Raw genomic sequence first — 12,537 nt, 5'->3', positions numbered from 1 at the left:
AACGTTACCTTCCATTCTGATTTTACAGAGGTACTTCTTTTACTTTTTTTTCTATATAATAAAGTTCTGTTTTTTAAGACTCTGGTGTACCTATTTGGTTGGTAGATTATTCTCAAACCTCCCCAGGAAAGGGCTTGGGGGGATATTTTAGGGAAACAGGAACTCCAAGTGGTTCTTTTCCTGAATCTTTGTCTAACTCAATTGATGGTGGCAGCAAGGACAAGGAAGGATTTGTGCCTTGGGGAAGTTTTTAACCTAAGCTGGTAGAAATAAGCTTAGGGCATCTTTCATGCGGGTCCCCACGTCTGTGCCCTAGAGTTCAGAGTGGGGAGGGAATCCTGACATCTTTGGTAGTAACCAGCAGCAAACCCCTCCAGGCGCTGTTGCCACTCAGCACAACCACGTGTGGTTTAAAATCCTTGTTGTTTGGCGCACTGGACATGGGGAAAATGATCTGCTTATGGTTACGTATCCTGTGCAACTCCTGGGAGCCACCAACTCACAAGCATTCTGTTTTACACTCCTACTTTTTTCACAAAACTGGACCAATCAGTTAAGTTTATTGACAAGGAAACATTCTGGGTGGAGTTGAGATATGCTTGTACACACAGCATGCTGCAAAATACTTCTCTGAATGCAGCAACCACTGATGTCGATTCATAGATTCCAAGGCCAAAAGGGACCACTTTGACCATCTTGTCTGACCTTCGGTATAAGAGACCTTCCCGGAAATAATTCCTAGAGCAGAGCTTTTAAAAAAACACTGTGTCTTGATTTAAAAATTGTCAGTGATGGAGAATCCACCCCAACCTTTTGTAAATTGTTCCAATGTTTAATTACTCTGTTAAAAATTTACATCTTATTTCCAGTCTGAATTTGTCTAGCGTCAGCGTCAAGCCAGTGGATCATGTTATAAGTTTCTCTGCTAGAATGAAGAGCCCATTGTCCCGCTGTCTGGAGTGATTCCCAACTGAGAGTGCCAAGCTCAGGGCAGACTGTCAAAAAGAAGGGAAGACACCTGTGACGTTACTGACATAACCTGTGACCGTATAGATCACTGTTGCAACTACTGTTATATATTTGCAGCAAACATTGAACAAAACTTCTAAGTAGCCTTAGTAAAGCATTTGGTCAGCTTCTTGAGAAAGGAATTTGCAAGTTAAGTGCCCAATCAAGAAACACTTAACTGACACACCTTGAGAGACTCCAATCCACATAAGAAGTCTTCCTGGGGACGTTCAAGATAGCATGTGGGCAATGGCTGCGCCTGTAAAGAACTGAATCATGCATGGACATGTGACTTGCCTATATGACTCCAAACTCCATTTTGCTGTAATTTTCCACTGTAAGTTCTTACACCTGGAAGAGACTATAAAAGGCAGATGCCTCATTTCCATCTTGACTTCAATCCTGCTTCTTGCCTCTGGAAGGACTTTGCTACACACTGAAGCTCTGAACAATGACCCATCCCAGCTGTGGATGTGCTCCAGAGACTTGATTTGAACCTGCAGTTTATTCCATCACTGCTACAAGTCTGAACCAAGAACTTCGCCATTACTGTATGTAATTCATTCCATTTAACCAAGACCCTGCTCTCATCTATAGCTTTCTTTTTATGAATAAACCTTTAGATTTTAAATTCTAAAGGACTGACGACAGCGTAATTTGTGGGTAAGATCTGATTTGTACATTGACTTGAATCTGGGGCTTGGTCCTTTGGGATCAGGAGAACCTTTTTTCTTTTACTGGGGCATTAGTTTTCATAACCATTCGTCCTCATAACAAATGGCACTGATGGTGATACTGGGAAACTGGAGTATCTAAGGGAATTGCTTGTATGACTTATGGTTAGCCAGTGGGATAAAACCATTTGTTTGGTTTTCCTTGGTGTGCAAAGGAACCCCAGCCTTGGGCTGTAATTGCCCTGCTCTAAGCAATTTGTCCTGAATTGGCACTCTCAGAAGTGTCCCATCAAGGTCAGCATCAATGAGAGACCCAAGACTGGTGGCAAGTTTTATAATTAGATTTCACCAACACGGTAACAAATGTGAACTCCCAAAGTACTACTATAGTCCTACAATGGAGTCACAGACAGCCCCCCTGGACACTCGAGTCTATCTTGCCACCCAGACTGGCCTTAGTGATAAATGCTCACTTTAACCAAAGATCAAAATAATCAGGTTGCTTCCAGTCCCAAGAGATCAGTCATTCATTAGTTTCTCCTTGTAAGGGATTTTTACCCCCTCCTCTCCAGAGTCCAAAACCGATGGGATGAGTTCATCCACAGGTCTCACCTGCCTGGAGGGAGTTGGGAATGAAATCAACAGAATGGGCTTTGATGCTACACAATACATCTTTTGCCTTCCATGGGCCATTCTTGTCTGCAGGCTGAGCACTTTACATTAATCAATGCTTCTTTGCCTGGGTGTTGAGTTACACAATTGCAGAGGTCTACTGTGCAAACACTCACTATAACTTTATACCACGGCTATAGAGGTTATAAGTGAGATCACCACTCACAGCACCCTACAAGCATTTTATAAAGTTTAAACACTAAACACATTTTCATCAACTTAACATTGAATAGTGATTTTGATAATGCTAAAACACAAGTAAGCAAGACTGGTTTCCAGCTATGCAATTGTATGTGTTCAGCAAGGCCCAGGGCCTTGGCATGAGCTTGCACCTTGTCTGCCAGCATCATATCCATTATTAAATATTTGTTCCCCATGTTGCTACTTATAGATTGTGATCAAGTCACCCTTTAACCTTCTCTTTGTTAAACCAAATAGCTTGGGCTTCTGGAGTCTCTCGCTATAAGGCAAATTTTCCAGTCCTTTAATCATTCTCTTGGCTCTTCTCTGACCCATCTCCAATTTATCAACATCCTTCTTGAGTTGTGGGCCCTATAACTGGACACAGAATTCCAGCAGCAGTGGCACAAGTTGGCAGGAGGGACTGGCAGCCTGTCTGATCATCTCTTTCCAGTCACACAAGTGCCAAATACAGAGATAAAATAACCTCTCTACTCCTATTCGAGACTCCTTTATTTATGCAGCCCGCAATCTCATTAGTCCTTTTGGCCACACTGTCACACTAGGAGCTCAAGTTCAGCTGATATCCACCACAACTCCCAAATCCTCCTGGGTGAAGGCCGGGATGTTCAAAAGAGCCTAAGGGAGTTAGGTTCCCAATGGGATTCCCGTTCTTAACTCCCTTGAGGGGCTACTTGGAAAACCCCAGCCCAAAATCTCAGTGCTGTAAGGGGGAGCAGAGTCAGGCCAACAATATTAATCTCTTCCTATTCCTAAAACAAGCCTGGATCCCTATTAAATTCTGCTTCTAGCAGAAACACAAGGAGCCCAGCTGGCTGTTTCTATTAAATGAGTACCTGGCAATTCACAATGGAGGAGCATTTCCATACTAGCTGTTCTATTGCCCACAACCAGGTGGAATATTCTTACAGAGCTTTTGCAATTCAGCGAGCTGAATAATACAGACTATGCACAACAGAGTGCTACGGTCCCGTATCATTTATACTGCGATGTTTCCCAGCTCCACTCTTTCTTTGCCCTGAGATCACTGGCACAGTGATTTTGTTCTCCACGTTTTGTGTAAAAAGAAGTTATTTGCTGTCATTCCTAAGTGCTCCATTTGTAGGACTTTCCACCGCCTTGTTTAAATAGCACCATTTGATGCTTTCTTCTAGTAAATAGGAAGTTTCCTCCACTGTAGTAATGTGTAATTTTAATAGATTAATATGAAAAAAGAGCTGAAATGAGCGGAAAACAAAGGAATGTCTAATTCTTGCTAGAGCAAACAGGAATGAATTACTGCTGCTTATTCATACTGCTCTAACTGCTCTTATCTAAGGGCTAATCAGTTCATTGCTGAGACACTGATATCTAGATTCTAGTACTCCCATTTGCACACACACACAAGCGCGTGCGCGCACATAAAGAGCAATGAGCAATGAGCCCAGTGTGGCTGGCACTGCCTTCTGTCCCCGGCCATCCTGACCCTGACCCTGGACCAGAGTGCAAACCCTTCACTACTCTGGGACTTGCACAAGTAGCCCCATTGATGTCAGTGTACATGTGACTGCTCACCCAAGGGAGTGAGGGGCTTCTCACAGCACTGGGGTATAGCAGAGCTGGTCAAAAATGGGGGTGGGGGGGCAGTAAACATTGACAAAAAGAAAATTTCATCTAAGTTTTCCAGAGCATCCTGCACTAAAGCAAAGGCCAGTGGTTAGCAGGGAGTGGAGTGCTCAGCTCCAGCCTCACAGGTAGGTGCCTTTCCTCTGGGAGGCAGGTGGCAGGCAGACCCGTGGATGTCTCCTCCACCTTCTTGGTGTCCGGGTGCTGGCACAGCTGGCAACAATGAGCAGGATCCCCGTCACACAGGTGCAGATGGTGCCCGCTGCAGCCATCCAGTAAGAATAGCCCAGTTCATAGGTCACCCCTGGGATCCCAAGACTGACCTGAAAGGGAAGGTAGACAGTGAGCTGAGTGGGACACAAGGAGCTGGCTATAAGCACCAAAGTGAATTTTTCAGAAGGGTCTGGTACGTTTACTGGGATAAATGCTCTCGGAGTTCTTGTGGGGCAGTTCTCTGGCTGTGCTACACAGGAGGTCAGATTGGAGGAGCACAATCCTCCCTTCTGCCCTTGGAATCTCGGGCATCTCCTGGTGACTCCGTGTGCATCCCTTCAAAGTCTCAGACCTCGGGCTGTCACATGTCTCTTGGGGTGGACTCATGCATTTCTCCCACTCTGAGACCAGACACTGGGTTGAATGGGTAACCCGCTCTGGAGATGGTTGTTCCTGACGTATTATGCCAAGCTTCTAAGGAATTGGCCCCTGGACTACAGCAGCAATGGCTACAGAGGCGCAGGACTCCGTTTCCCGGAATGCCGAGAGTCCAGTGTGCCGCTACTCCCAGAGCCAAATATAAGCTTCACTCCCAGGTTTGGGTGTTGTTGCCGTGGGGTGGAGAGAGAAGCATTGCAGCCTGGGAGGTCCCCATTAAACTTCCCATTCCTCTCTGAAAGGAAGCTTTGAACTCAACAGAGACCCGCAACCCAGGAGCCTGAGGAGCGATTCCAGACCAGGGCCCCGTGTCAGCATCCTTTTCCATTGGGCTCCAGAGCAGGAAGCCTCAGGGGGAGGTGTGAAGAGCTTGTAAGAAATCCTATGTCTATTTATTTTGCTGGTGAGGTTTAAGCTGCCTAATAATTACAGCATTTCATCACCCACTCAATCCACTGTCTGCCTAGGCAGGTGCTGGGAGGGAGCTGGGTGGTTTGGGCCTGTTGTAAATGTTGAGATGTGGAAGGTTTAAAGTACTGTTGCTATTTTATTATTCTAGTTACTCCTATTCTTTCCTTATCCCTAATCCTTTGTTCTCTGTTTCCCCTCTAGTTGTATAGCTACTCTGGGGACTGTGATAATTGTTTTATTCCTTGTCTATTGGAGTACACTCCTTGTGTATTATTTGTTAGTAAACAATTCCCCAAGGGCCAGCATCCCTTGTGTCCCAGGCATTGGGAGGGGCCCCCTTGGGTAGAGGCACCAGGTGCTAAGATACAGAACTTAGGACTCAGACACCTGAGATGAAAAGCCACTCCAAGGCAGCAGGGAGAAAGCTTGAGCCATGCAATGACAGTGGTAAGCAGTGACCAAAACAGGCTTCTTCAAGCAAAGTTGTGCTTATTTAGAATAAATGCCTTTAGCAGAAAACATATTTATTGTAAAACACACTATGCACATCTCCAGCTTACCAGGGGTCTGGCAGTCTCCCACCCTGGAATCTTAGCAGGACTAATTCCTGACAGCCTCTTCTGCAAAGCCTCTCCCTGGAGCAGCTTGTCTCTGTGTCTGAGCTCACAGACAACACCCGTGCAGCTCCTGGAGAGCGTCAACTCCTCTGTGCATGGATCAACCCACTTTGCTCTGGTAAGCCTTTGCTCTGGTAACCTCCAGTTTTGGAAAACAAGCTGGCATCTTCCTCAGTGCCAGGATTCTGTTGCCTTTCAAGTGTGTGCTTGGGCATTCGTCTCTGGGAAGTCATGGTGCTGCCTTCCCTTACAGACCCCACTGAATTTGAGCATTATAGTAGGTATGTGTGACGGAATACACCCTACACGCTGTTGTAATAACCTTTGTACATGGTCTGATTTTTGAGGTACCATCTGAAAACTCATAATTTGTCAGTATTGTCTTTATAGAATATGTGTGGCAACATTGTATGTGAAGTTATAAGATTTCTCTGTCTGGTGTTAAAAGTTCATGTTCAAAACTCATGTAGCACCAAACTGGTCAAACAGGCCTATCTTGAACAAAGAAATGTATGGTTTCAGAGTAACAGCCGTGTTAGTCTGTATTCGCAAAAAGAAAAGGAGTACTTGTGGCACCTTAGAGACTAACCAATTTATTTGAGCATAAGCTTGAAAGCTTATGCTCAAATAAATTGGTTAGTCTCTAAGGTGCCACAAGTACTCCTTTTCTTTTTAATGAAATGTATGTTTGCCCTAATTTGCGTTTAAGCAATAAACAGATTCATCAAGCAGGAAAGGGAAACAAAGGAAGCTCAAACAGGTGGAAAAAAAATCCAACAGACTCTTTTTTTCACCATTCCCAGTTGGAAATATTTTTCTAGAGGACTGGAACTATAAAAAACAATAAACATCCCTCTCCTCTCATCCTGTCTGCCTCCGGTATCGCATATAAGAAAACAAAGGAAACAGACTTTGGGGGGAAATGTCCTGACCTGACGAGTTTGGCTGGAAGCATGTAGTGAAAAATTTTGTTTGAATCTAATATAGTTTGTTATGTTAGGCACTAGAAAGTCTTTTATTTTTATTTTTCTTCTAACCATTTCTGACTTTTATGCCTCATTAGTTTTACTCATTTAAAAGCTATCTTCATGTAGTTAATAAACTTGTTTTCTTGTTTCACCTAATCTAGTGTGTTTAAGGAAATTTATATTTCTGGTCTGTCCCAAGGCTGGACAGTGCAGAACATACATTTCTGGGGGGAAAGTCCCGGACTGGGAGTGTGTGGTGGTCACCTTGCAATTTAACCATGGCTGGTGAGAGCCAAGGTGTGACTGGCAGGCTGCAGTTACACAAACACATCTGGGGAATGGCCTGCATGCTGATGGCTGGTTGTGAACAGCCTAGGTTGGAAGCTACAACAGCAAGCCCCCCAGGTTACAAGGAAGGTGCGACAGCCCCTCACTGCTCTGGATTATATCCCGGCATGTCACAGCATATACTAAACGTTCCACTTCAGACAATTAAATTTAGAGCCCTACAGTCATACAGGAAATTCTAATAATCAATACACAATAACTTCTCACTCACCCACTTTCTTGAGGTGCAGTGGCTGAATGGTTATGGTGCTTGACTACAATCCTACAGGATATGGATTTGCATCTCACTTGATCTCGCACTGAAAGGTCCTTTCCAGTTCATCCAGCTGCAAACTGTGTACCTGAACCATCAGGTTGAGGAGGTCTGATGTATTGCTGGCTACCTCACTCCCTTATGTACTGTTGACAATGAAACTGATGTACTTTTAACCACATCAGCCTGACAAGCCATTGGCTTGGAGGAACTTTGACTGACCTACTCACACAGAGTGTCCATAAAATGATCATGTCTTAGCACTCATAACATTATATATGAGCTCCATGTCTGTCACCCGGATAGTATAAAAAATGCCCAGAACTAGACCGATAACCAGACTGATAAGCTTCATGCTTTTAACCAAAACTGGCTGGTTTTACTGACTAGCTGGGCTAAAATGAAGCTTCAGAAACAAAGGAGCTGTTTTCCTATAAATATTCCCATCAGGAAAGAAGAAGAAAAGAACTATATGTAAAGTACTGGGCCAGAAAGATGACATCAGCTGTGATCTGGGTGTGACTTGCCATAACACAGAAAAGCCACACTCCTGAGAGGGGAGAAGAGGGCCTTTTGGTGCTGTGGTAAGACAAATTATAAGAGAACATGCCATTGTCTTCGGCCACCCTCAAAAGGAAATGGTCTTCCTTGGGATAGCATTGCAAAATTGACCAGAGGGATTAGTGGGGATTCACTGAAGAATCTGTCATGCTCAGAGATCGGACAATTGGCCTGTACCAGTGTGCCAGCTCTTATATTCAAATATTGCAAATCAATAGCCATAAATCAAGATTAGCCAGGTGTGATGAAATGGGAATTTTTTATAATATTTTTATGAAGCCTACATTTGCCTCAGTTTCCCTTATACTTTGCATGGCTACCCGGGCAGGGAGGAATACTACGTTTGCTCTTAGGGAAAGCTAAAGGACATAAACATGTGTGTCATCTCCCTTCTGGGTGGAATGAAGAGTCGTTATGGGACTACTTGAAACCGACGCAGACAAACAAGGAGGCCAGAGAGACAATGCAAGCTCCAATGACTCATAGATTCCCGCACCTCTCAGCAAAGAAGCTGAGCAGAAACTCCAGCTTGAGAACAAAGGACTGGAAGGTACGAGGTGGGGGAATAAAAGGTTGGCTTCCAAAAGGACTCTGGGCTCACTGACCAAAATAGTCCACTATGACCAGATAATGTCCTCTGAATTCACATAAACCTGCAGCTAGTCTCTTCCAAGGCCTGGCTGGTAGGCCTGGTGTTCTTATTAAAGGTACTTTGTGTTGTGGTACTCTGTTAGTTCTGCAGTGGTCACATGCAGGTACTAAGGAAGGACATCAGAGAGAGAGACAGAGAGCCTGAAAATGGAGTTTACTACAATTTGGCTGGTGCTCTTGCTAACCAGGATGGTCTATGTTTTAATCTTCATTTCTCTATGATAACCTAAGAACTTCCAATGCTGTGTTCCAGTTGACTAATAAACCCAACTGTGTTGAAAGCACTGCTTGAGTATTACTGTAAATACTTGGTAATGTGAGCAAATTCCTGAAGAGGGAACAAGTCTCTACCAGAAGTCTATCTGTTGGACACACGGAACAGCGCTCACGACATGAAGCCCCAGAAGTTCAGTTGCAGGAGGCAGTGGACAAAGGAAGTGTCAGATCTGTTGGGATCTGGCACATCACAGGGTTCCTCCAAGAGACAGTTCCAAGGGTAGGAGCAGAGCACCTATCCTGCGGATCTGTGACACCAGGGAAAGCAGAATAGTTCCACACTGCAAAGCACCAAAAGCTGCAGGTAAGTCAATGTCAATGTGCTGCCCAGACCTGCCTTGCTGGCCTTTTTCATCGATTCATGGATTTAAGGCCAGATGGGGCCATAATGACCATGCAGGCTGACTCCCTGCTTAGCACAGGCCAGGAACCCTCACCCAGTGACTCCTGCATCCAGCCCAACAATTTATCATCAAGCTAGAGCATATCTTTTGGCGGGCAATCCATTTTTAATTTAAAGATTTCAAGTGACAGAGACGTGACTACCTCCCTTAGCATTCTGTTTCAATGCTTGATTAAAGTAACTTTTCTTGCACCCTATTTCCAGATTGAACTTTGTTGAGTTCAACTTCCAGCCATTAGATCTTGTCATGATTAATTATTTGGTCCTCAGAATAAACACTCTGTCTAACCCCTACTAACACAGTAAGTGGCAAACAGCTGCAGTAGCTGAACATTGTTTGTCCCTTTGGAATGCCAAGGCTCCGAAGAAGCTTCCCGGGGTTGCCCATGGCTCCACATCTTTGTGCCCTGTTTTCCAGAAGGAGACAATCGGGCGCAGTAATGCTGACATTTTACAACAATCCATACCTATATGACCCTTATCACGGCAGTGTCTCATGGCCTCGTAATGCAGTTATCCTCACACAAGTGCACAGTAAGGAAAGGGCATCCCCATTTCACAAATGGGAAACTGAGGGTCCGGGCAGATTAAATGACTTGTCCATGGTCACACAGGGAACCTGTGCCAGGAATTGAATCCACGTCTCCCTAGTCACTAGACCACCCTTCCCACCCCTCCGAATGGGAATTGGCATCCAGAGGCTTCAGGCAACTTGGACAATCTCAGGCTGTCTTTTCCTGCCTCATCCTTTCCTTGTAACTGACACCTCTGAGCACAGCCCAGTGCCAGTCCCAGCAAACAGAGATGCTTCATGAGCTGTGATGTGATCTGATTAAAATATGACCATATAGATGATTGTTGCAACCACTGTTATATATTTGCAGCAAATATTGTACAACGGTTGTCGAGTGAGGTGGTGATGATTATACTATCTGTATACATGAATCATGTATCTGTATACATGTATCCTGTCATTTTTGTATTTGAAGTTATAAGTATTGGTTCTATACTTGGATTACAAATATTTGCTCCTGGGGGGACGCCCACAAGGTAGCTTGGAGGAATTGTTCATATTAAGTGGTTCAAGCAAGAAACCCTTTGTTGACAATGGACCATGGGAGATGCCCATCTACATTGAGTGGACTACGCTGTCCACGCTGTCTGGAGTGTAGGTAATGTAGGCTTCCTCCAATGACTAAGGGAGATTGGGCATGAACATGTGACTTGCCCATGTGATTCCAAAATCCAGCATGTTGCTGAAATTTTCCACAGTAAGAATAATGGGATGTCCTCCACATGGCAAAAGCTATAAAAGACCCTGGAAACAGCTCCATTTTGTCTTCAGTCCTGCTTCTTTTTGCTACAAACTGAAGCTCTGAACAATAGAGTGAATGATCCATCCAAGCTGTGGATGTATTCCAGAGACTTGACTTAAGTCACCAGTTTATTTCATCACTGCTACAGGCCTGAACCAAGAACGTTGCTTTTATTGTATGGAATTGATTCCTTTAACCAATTTTAACTCTCACCTTTCTTTCTTTCTGTTTACAATTTTACATTTGTGGCTGCTTTATTAATTAATAAATTAATAGGCAGCAGATTTAAAACAAACAAAAGGAAGTATTTTTTCACACAGCGCACAGTCATCCTTGGCCTTCACAACATGCTCCTACAAGGACGAAAACAGGGTTCCAAGAAGAACTGGATAAGTTTATGGAGGATAGATCCATCCATTAGCCAGGATGGGCAGGGATGGTGTCCCTAGCCTCTGTTTGCCAGAAGCTGGGAATGGAGACCAGGGGATGGAGCACTTGATTATCTGTTCTGTTCATTCCCCCTGGGGCACTTGGCATTGGCCACTGTTGGAAGACAGGATACTGGGCTAGATGGACCTTTGCTCTGACCCAGTGTGGCCATCCTTATGTTCTTATGCTTCTTCCAAGCTCAAAACTCACCTCTAGCCTATACTTCTGAACAGTGTCCACCGCATAGCAGAGAACTGCGATTGCTCCTGACAGCCCTGCAAAAGAAAGCAGTCATTACCCCCCTGGGAAAAAGGTTGCACCCCAATAGATGCTAGACTGATGCTTTGCATTTCTGTACAGTAGGAAATACACTTTAACATGGGATATTTCTCCAAAACATAGGGGGAAACTAGCACGGAACCTGGAAGAGGGTGTGCTTCCTCTCTAACGCAGGCTGCGGGCCCAGCTCTGTCCTGGTACTGGTTTCAGTGCACAATTGGTGGAATTCTGGATATTGTTGTTCCCAGGGCTGAGGAGTGTTAAAAACTGTCACAGCTAGGAAGGTTTGGAACGAGCTTTATCGGACATATGCAGCAGGGAGAGAGAGGAGAAAGGAGCAAGAGCTGTTGTGGGTCCATCTACAGAGAGAGAGAGACTAGGAAAGGAGAGGAGAGCTGGATCATTCCAGTCTGAGCCCAGGAAAGCCCCCCCAAAGCCCTCTCCCAGTACACACACCCTTCTCGCACACCGCAATACCACTTCCCTCTCATCCCAAATAGCTCCTGCAGCACCCCTCCACTGTACTCCCTCTCCAGCTCCCCCACTCCTGGCAGTGTCCGCTACTTGGGAACTTGAAATATGGTAAACCTAATTGTAGCCACTGGCTCATCTGATTTCTTTGCAGACTCAGCTGATAAAGTAGCAGTGTAAACCTGACCAAGCTTACAAACCATGGTCCCATGTCCACAGAACTCTTAGCAACTCACAGAATCCATCCCTAAGATTGGCAGATGCAGTTGCTTGAGGATTCCTGAGCCTAAGGAACTGGTGCAGAACCACCATGGTAAGTAACCCCCTGCGTCATTGTGACGAAGTGGGACTGTTCTTAATGTTTCCTCCGAATATTGTGGGGGTGCCTCAGTTTCCCCTATGCAGTTCTTAAGTATCTAGGTGGTGGGGTAAGGGTGTATGATCACTGCAGAGCCCTAGAGGGCAGGTGTGTGCAGGGGTCTGGACACAGAGAATGGCCGACACCCTGTTTCCTGGCAACTGATGGCCTGGGCCCTTCTCCCCTGCAAGGTGGGAGCTAAAGGGTTGGAGAACAAAGGAATCAGGTGACCTCCTGGCCCGGGAAAGGAACAAAGCCCAGAGGAGCGGGGGCTGGAGGGAGTTTCAGTTTGGGGCTGGCTAGGACATGGAGTGAAGTGCAGACGTGGTTGTCTGGCTCACTGCCCTCCAGAATGAACCCAGCTGAGGGGTCCTGTTCTCTGCAC

Source organism: Natator depressus, chromosome 18 (assembly GCF_965152275.1).
Source record: "Natator depressus isolate rNatDep1 chromosome 18, rNatDep2.hap1, whole genome shotgun sequence".
NCBI classification, from domain to species: domain Eukaryota; kingdom Metazoa; phylum Chordata; order Testudines; family Cheloniidae; genus Natator; species Natator depressus.
Note: the sequence above shows the minus strand (reverse complement) of the source record.